General features: G+C 29.8%; 1 long non-coding RNA gene across 1 annotated transcript; it reads right to left on the reverse strand.

Moving 5' to 3' along the window:
* Positions 1-4283: 4283 nt before the first annotated feature.
* LOC132731278 (uncharacterized) lies at positions 4284-5687 on the reverse strand. The gene is made up of 3 exons (XR_009625859.1): positions 5547-5687; positions 4571-4683; positions 4284-4374 (listed from the first exon to the last, which is right to left on the reverse strand). It is a non-coding gene; the product is annotated as an uncharacterized LOC132731278 (long non-coding RNA).
* Positions 5688-6419: the final 732 nt, after the last annotated feature.

Raw genomic sequence — 6419 nt, forward strand, 5'->3', positions numbered from 1 at the left:
GATTCAGTTTTTTATATACCTCATACATGACAGTAATGTTCTTTTATATACAATGGCGTCGATTAATTTTAGTATTTCAGGTGTGTTTTTATAGTTTCATATCAGAAATAACTTTCAATTCTTTTGCTGTTTCAGACAGACAAAGCGAATGAAAAAGAAACAACATGCGTATTGTAAATGAAAAATGGACAATAGCTTTGCTTGAAAATCATATGCTGAGTTAAATAAACAATTATATTCGCAATTATTATGTCTTATTCTTATTTTATTTGAAACACATTCTTATAAATACAGTAGAATCCCTACTTAAGACCATCCCGGAATTAGGGAAGACAATTTCTAAAGAACGGACTATTCTAATCTTTATTTCAATGGCCACATGATCAAGAATTAAGAACACCCCGCTTACCACTTTCAAGACCACCATATTCAGTCCCAGTTCTTTTTTCAATATTTTCAAAATTGATCATAATAATTTTTTATTTGAAATGTGAAATAAGTACATCAGATAATAATTAATATTGAAATCCACAAAGAAGAATATCCACAAATGAGACCACCCGCCATAAATACCCCTTTGATCCAGCCCGGTGGTGGTCTTTATTGAGGGTTTTTACTTAAGAAAACTAATTTTCACAACAGTTGTCAGTACAATTATAGTAAGACCACATTACCAAACAACAACAAGTTTTTAAATATTTGAATCACATGATAAAGCAGAATAATCCAAACGGTAAAAAGCCAGCTAGCATGTAAAATGATATAATCTTTCAAGGTTCTTCACTGGGTTTTTTTAAAACCACCAGTTTACAAAACATATGCTTGGCAGATTGTCGTCTGCTATAAATTGTTTAATTGCATAAAATGTTCTCTCGCAGTAAAAGAGGGTTTTCTGTCAAATAGCTTAGTACCCGACAAGATGCTGTGGTGATCAGCTTCCTTTCTGGTAGCAAGTTGTTTAGAAAAGCTATCGAATTGGGAGGAACACCAATTTTGGCACCGAAGGCACATATAATACAATGGGACTGTTCAGATACAGACAAAAATTTGTATGACGGGCACCTTTTGATAATGTGTACCACTTTTGTTGTCATTATGCCATAGCATTAAGTAGGAATGTCAGCGATCTGTCGTTATGTCTTTGTAACATTGCTATAAATGTTATGGTGTATTTCTCTTTTAAATTGCCAATCCATCATTTGTCTTTACTTTTCGTTTAAATGTAAATTAAAAGTACACAATCTGTTACAAAATTTGATTCTTGATACACTAGCAAAATTGCAAATGATTAACGATTCTTAATTATCATTACCTACAAGATTATTTTCTTCACAGACTAGTATACAACATTAAAACAACAAAAGTTTGTTAAATCGTGTTTTTATTTTGGGAGTATGCGTAATTGCAAGTGTATTTAAGATGAAGCACATTATGTCTTTGTCGATATATTTTATCTCGACGCGGCAAAGACTACTCAGATTATGTAGTAGTATATGTAGTATAATATGAAGGGTATGTAGGTCACTTTAAAACTCAATTACTAATTAAGTTAACAAGTTGCATAGAGTACCCTTTCGCTAACTACTAGGCTGGTATACCCGTCCCACTAACAGTACAATTTATTTGCTTATCGGGGGGAAACAAATTATTGTCTGAAAAATTTATTTTGTTTAGCATTTTTATAATAGTCTTGGCTTTAAGTTGTTGTCTATACATTTATGTTAAATTGAGGTAATGCTAGACAGGCCAGAGTGGCGTTTGTCAATAAAACATGTATGAGTAACATATGGCCACTGCCTTTGTACATTAAAGTGACATAAGTTTACGAGACTTTTCAGTACATTACAGGTTTCCTAGAAATAATTAAAAGATATTCGAACGTATGTTCACAAACATAAAACAACCATAAATTATTTATATTATGTTATAAGTATATTGCTTTGAAAAGTGTTACTCAACAGATAAGGTAATAAAACCATAGATTCACATATAAATTTACAAAATGTACTTTTAATTTTAATCTATACACATGAAAACATATATCAAAACATATTGTATGATGTCCTGTGAAGTCACAACAACTTCTTCTCGCTTCTTAACGCTATTATTCACGCTATTTTTTTATTAAGTAACTGATTTGGCCCCATCAAAATACTAAACAAAATGTACAAGGTTAATACCTATTTATTCACTTTGATTTACATCTGTTTGCAAGTACAAGAAGTTTAATTATGACAAGGCTCTATTTTAAGATATTATTTGATTGTTGGACAACTTGTTGGACACAAAAAGACATCAATGTCTCAATATGGTGACAGTTTTCAAAGTGAAATAAGGTGAACTTTAAAACATCAGTAAATTTGTGCATGTTCATGTATTGATCTAAAACACAGGTTTAATCTAGATGTTAATTAATACAATTTTATCATGCATATCCATTTCTATTTAACCATTTTCATCTATTATTTACGTTTTGGTATCTAGTCTACAAAAAAAGTTTGGTACACACTTATCATCTCTGATCACTTTGTCAACGTCTATATATTTTGTCATTATGTTGCTGTTTAGTAGACATAACGTACATGTTCTTTATTAATCAATTTAAATGAAACCACTATGATCTTTATCTTTTAGCAAGTTCGAGAAGGTAAATATTGACAAGGCTGTGTGTACTTGTGATATATTCTTAAAAGGGCACAATGACAAATAAAAGGACACTATCATGCAACAGAAGTTGTTTACGAACGTAAACGCATTTTTTTCAAGTTCAATATTTTTCCAGTACTGGTGTATGGTATATAGTTGATATGTAAAAAAATCTGATGATAATATTTAGGGGGGCACCTCTTTTTTAGACCCCCCCCGCCTTGTTTGGGCCGGGGTGTTTTAGGCTATTTGAACAATCTTTTTTGGGCATGCATGTTTGAAATTAACAATAAAATGCAAAATAATTTGAAGACATGAATTTTATTTCATTCCAACATCTTATGCTTTCTGACAATATCTGGATATTTTTTTTGTGTGAATTTTTATTTCTCTATCACCAATAATTTTTCCACAGTTCTAACTGTCCTTTTCAACCTGAAAACAAAAAAAAAAGAAATCATTGAAACTATAAAATAAAAAAATATGTAAAACATTTAACAATTTAGCTAACTATTTGAGATGAAATAAATCCAGTGTTTTATATGGTAATCAAGAATGTAAAATGGACTGACATTGAGTCAAAGTATAACAATAAAATGCACATAACAGATAAAACTTATGAAATTTATCTGCATTTCAAATAAATTGACATGTTAACATCATGTTGATGTAAAATAGTGAAATTTAATATAACTTACCCCCAAGGAAAAACAAAAAGGTGGAGATATAAACATGATGTCAATTATATTAAATTCTCATATTAACTGAAAACAACTTACCATAACTCTAACTGTGACCTCTTGAATGAAAACAAGGCTACACTTTTATGCTCAGCTATATGAAAATGACCTGGAACAAGGTCTGAAAGAAATATATGATTCTGACTACTTTATTTCATACATTTAATCAAAGATTTTGAAGAAAAACAGCAGTACTTCAGATTTTTTGTCTCAATGAAAATGGATATTTGCTTCAAAACTCATGAAACAGTATAGAAATGAACTAATATTTAAAGATGATATGCATTTTTATTTGATTTAAGAAAGTATGTGTTCTTTAGCAAATAAAAAAGACAAAATAGGATTGCGGAATAGTTTGTTTTACAACATTTGCTACTGAAAATGACTTTTCTTACATAGGCAAGATTATTTGTCACTCAGGGAACACATTTTTTTTACTATTCAGTGATTTCATTGATTAACATCCAGTTTATTGTACAAAACAAGCAAATAAATTTCAGTTTGACACTATCTGGTTGGAAGAATGAATGAAATAAATGCCTAACAATGATAAATATATTTTCAACATACAATATTGCATGTCATATAAAGATTTTGTTCACCTATTTGTCAATAATAGGCTTATAGATCTTCATTTGAACAACAATTCAGCTTAGATTAATATTGATACATGGTGAAAAACATAGAAAAGTTCTCCAAATTGATAAAAATGAATATTTTACAGTCAATTTCCTGTTTTTGTTTACTTTGTCAAATAACGTGAAAGAAGCAAGAACAATCTACAGGTGTGTGTGAAATTGGATGATGTAATTCAAGTATGGTGAAAAAAATTCAAAACTTATCATAACAGTCAAATACTGTTGGATAAAATAGCAGCACAAAGAGAATATTTGCTACTGACATCTTTTTATCAAATAAGCTGTACATTAATCATGAGGTCTGGTCCATTGTAAAAAAATCCACTCTCAATACTACAGAAGATTCCAATCTGAAAAAGAAAATATTGAAATTAAATGTTAAGTGTGTCTTTGTACTGTGTCTTATAATTTTGAAAATCACCTACAATTCTATCTTAACATATTCAAACATATACAAAATTTCATTTTCCAGAGTGAAAATGTCAAGTTCAGCAAATAAATGACCAAAATACTTATCAATTTATTTGAAAAAAAAAAGTATTTTACCTGATAATTTGTGTTGTATTCATTCTAGTCACTGCACATGACTTGATTTTTTTCCAGCCACTGATGTTTTTCAATTGTTCATCTTAGTAACCACCAACATTTTGACCATGTTTCTGAAAATAGTTTCAGAAATTTGATGTTAATTCAGTCATGATGTAAGAAATAAAGGAGACAAAATGCATATACATTGACATGGGGTATAAAAAGAAACAATTACATCAAAAACAAATGCCATATGGCATCAAAAACACAATTTGTGAGAAATTTTGAGATATGTACCTGTATTAATTATTCAAACTTGTATTGAAATTTGCTTGCTGTTTCATGAAAAAGCATGCAAATGAAAATAAATAGTCCAGCAACTTGATACTGTGATCCAAAAAAGATTAATCTGTCCTGTTCTTCAAGTCAGTATGCTATTTACAGGGTGTGTTTTGCTTTGAATGCTTGCAAATTTCTGTATGAAATAAATATACATATATTTTCATTCATGACAAGCCTGTATTTCTGATAATTCAGTGTTTTACTCAATTGTTACACAAATGATCAGAGATATGTTCAGTTTGTATCCCTAAACTACTCTACAGTACTGTTTTAAGAGCAGTAAGAACACTCAATGAGTAGAGTCAGTATTAAATTTATCTATACTGTACAGCTGCTGTTTTTCTACAGACAAATTCATTTCTGATCAAATTGAAATAGTCATTCAAGCACCCTGGCAATTTTAGATATACAGTGTCAGAAACAATTTTCATTTCTACAGACTACTTTTGATTTAATATTTCAAATGTCAGAGTGAAATGTCAAACTGTTGTATCATTCAGCATGCATGATCAAAAGCTGTTGTTTACATTTTTTGTTGACACAGTTTTATGACCACAAGCATGAAATCAATAAAACAAGCTAGATATTTCATATGAAGTTGTTTATCGTTTTAATAGTTAATGATCTAACCCGATCTAACACACTTGCTTACCTTTATTTTCTTGAAACGCCCCAAAAATCGGTTGAAAATAAACGTTTCCATTCCTGAATTTCTCACAACAACAAAGTCAAACAAACGACGCTTGATAATCAAGGGGATACAATCCGATGCTATCAAAACCCGCACTGAATAAGTTTATGTACAGTAAATTTGCTTTTACTTGTGAAATGACCGTACAATGTTGGACAACATGTGATAGGTAATATTCAGAAAATGAATAAACCCTTCGTAAACGTAAAATGTATGTAAAAGAGGTCGTCTATTGTTTTTATTTAGATTTTCTTCAGTATTTAGGCTAAATACGGCACAGTCGGTATATTTCTCCTCTTTTTTATTTGATTTACTCTTTTTTTTTAATTGTCAAAGTCATTTCGTTTTCAATGATACACAATATATTTCTATCGATTAATATGGCGCTAATTAGCTCGCCTTTGATAGTTCTAAGAAAATAATTATAATGTGACGTCATCAATACTACGTCATCAGTATAGAATCGAATAGGAAAACGTTCAAACGGGTCATAACAAGTCTCGCTTTTAAAATGTTCGGCCGTGTTGGAAATTGCTGTGTTAAAAAATTTAATTTAAGGTGGATTATTACTGGATATTTACTAATTTTTTATGAGGTATGTGACATTTGTTTATACTTTTCACTCTGGCGAATTTTTCTTTTGACAATATCAATGGATTTTAAGTCAAAATGCGATTTTCTTCGAGAGATTGAAGTTTATATTACTTCGTGAGATTGATGTTGTTGAATTTTGATTTCATTTTCGTAGATCTATCATCATGAGTCTTATGTCGAATTTCAAATTGAATCATTTAAAGACCTAATGTTTATTTTCAATATTTTAAAGCATGTAAA

Source organism: Ruditapes philippinarum, unplaced genomic scaffold (assembly GCF_026571515.1).
Source record: "Ruditapes philippinarum isolate M1 unplaced genomic scaffold, ASM2657151v2 ctg25316_1_1_1_1, whole genome shotgun sequence".
In the NCBI taxonomy this organism is placed as follows: domain Eukaryota; kingdom Metazoa; phylum Mollusca; class Bivalvia; order Venerida; family Veneridae; genus Ruditapes; species Ruditapes philippinarum.